This window comes from Cryptomeria japonica, chromosome 6, assembly GCF_030272615.1.
Source record: "Cryptomeria japonica chromosome 6, Sugi_1.0, whole genome shotgun sequence".
Classification (NCBI taxonomy): Eukaryota; Viridiplantae; Streptophyta; class Pinopsida; order Cupressales; family Cupressaceae; genus Cryptomeria; species Cryptomeria japonica.
The window spans coordinates 39608077-39610220 of record NC_081410.1 but is presented as its reverse complement, the minus strand read 5'-3'; positions in this window follow the sequence as shown (position 1 = coordinate 39610220).

The window sequence follows — 2144 nt, the reverse complement described above, 5'->3', positions numbered from 1 at the left end:
ATCTTTTCAATACAAGAGATGGAAGTAACTGAAACAAAGTTCAGAACACCATTTCCACAATTCCAATAAGAAACGAACAGATAAGAGAAACCGAATCTATTCTCAAGCACAAATCCTTTCCTAAAAACAAACACTCATAGGAAGGAGTACCAGACAAATAATAGTTTACTACAATAGAAAGGTCATTACCGTTGTTTGATTAGATAAGCATATGCAAAGATATGTGTCTACACAGATTCAAAACCCACAGATTTTCCTTCTCCCAAAAACAAAGGCACGATAATACATATACCAGACAAAGATATGTGTCTACACAGATTCAAAACAAAGATATATATATATATATATATATATATATATATATATATATATATATATATATATATATATATATATATATATATTATGCGACAAAGGCATGATAATACATCTATAAATCCTTTCCAATTCCAGATTTCAAAAAAAACAAATATGATCCTTCCTTCCCACTGGATTCTTTTACAAAATAGCAGAAAATAAAAAAAACCAAAAACTAACTAAAATTCTTCACAAAATCTAACCCCTATTCTCTTTGTCCTCCTTTAATTTATAGTTTTTAGAACGGGGGAGGTCTCCCTGAAAACTCGACCTCTCCCCAAAACAGTTATAAAACTAACAAGATATATTTGGAACAGATGTTCCGAAGTCTTTGCATAAACATGAAGATTACATAAACAAAAACGGAGCCTGGGTCAACACATTATGCCACTTTCCCATCATTATCTTCTTCTTCACTTTCCTGAGCATCATGAGCGGTCATGAGTTCCTGGATTATAGATTGGTTTGGAACTTTAATCGCATTGAGCTTTGCCTTTGCCGCTTCCTTGTTCCATCAGTGCTTCACCATCTTTTCGGCATGTTTTGGTAACTGATTATTACCAATAAAGGTCATAGACTCAATCCGAGCAACCCATGTTATATCCTCCAGAGTGAAATTACCCTTGGCTTTGATTTTCTCCATGTATATTCGAAAAAAATTTATCGCACCCTGTGTGTTCAGCCTGCAAATTCCCAGCTCCCAATCGTGGTCAGGGTTAACCACCTTGTTGTCATTAACAATACTGCACTGGAGATCTTGGAGTTCATACACAGAAGTCTTAGCCTCGGAGATCACAGATTTGAAAGTAAGCACCCGCCACATTATGGTCTTCTTCGGTACAAAGAGCTGGCATTCATCTGTCACCAATTTGATTGAATGCTCTGTCAAGAATCGGGTAACTCCATACTCTTCTATTTTTGTGAACAATGACAAGACGCTCTCCCATTTGTGTTCCTCTTTCGCCCAAGGTGAAATCTAATTTTGAATTTCTGCGATGAGGCTATGTATTTCATCACATAACTTTCGGGAGTCAGTGATATACTTCTCTCCGTCCTTGACTATTCCTTCAACCCACACTAATACATTTGGGGTCAAATTCCGATGAAGGTTTCCGACAAACAAGGAGCATTGTGTGAAAATTTATTTGTTTTTTTTTAAATGCCCGTGTTCATTAGAATTCCAACGACCTCAAGCATTGTATTAAAAAAAAAAAAACACAATGTATTTTCATTTTGAAAGCAAACCGAAGCAAGTAGCGACCGTCTTGCCTCCCTGCCCCCCCCCCCCCCCCCCTCGCCGGAGCGATCTCTGCACAAGCAAGGTAAGTTTTTTTTGCAATCAAAGGAACTCTTTGTTTTTCAATGAAGGGCAACTAATTTTTTTTCGCAATCAAGGGCAACTAGTTTTTTTTTGCGAATTAATCCATTTTGTGCATATCCCGCGATCTTAAAATTCCATGAAATGACATCTCTTTGAGGTATTCCATCATACAGTTCACATGTCGTGTGTATGCTACCCCATTTTGCGATTTTTGTTATCAGAGCATTTGCAACTAATTTCTGACCAAAAACCCCCTTTGATTATGCTTTGATGGATGTCCATACCTTGTTCCAAAGCTCCTATTTTGGCACACGCAAGGAGGATGCTAGCAAACGTTGCATTGAGATAAACATGACTGTATTTCATGAGGATTTGAACTCAATAATATGTTAGATTCTCCCAAGGATGGATGGACTATACACTTGAAAGGTAGATGATTAAGGATGATGACAAGGTGAATTTTCCT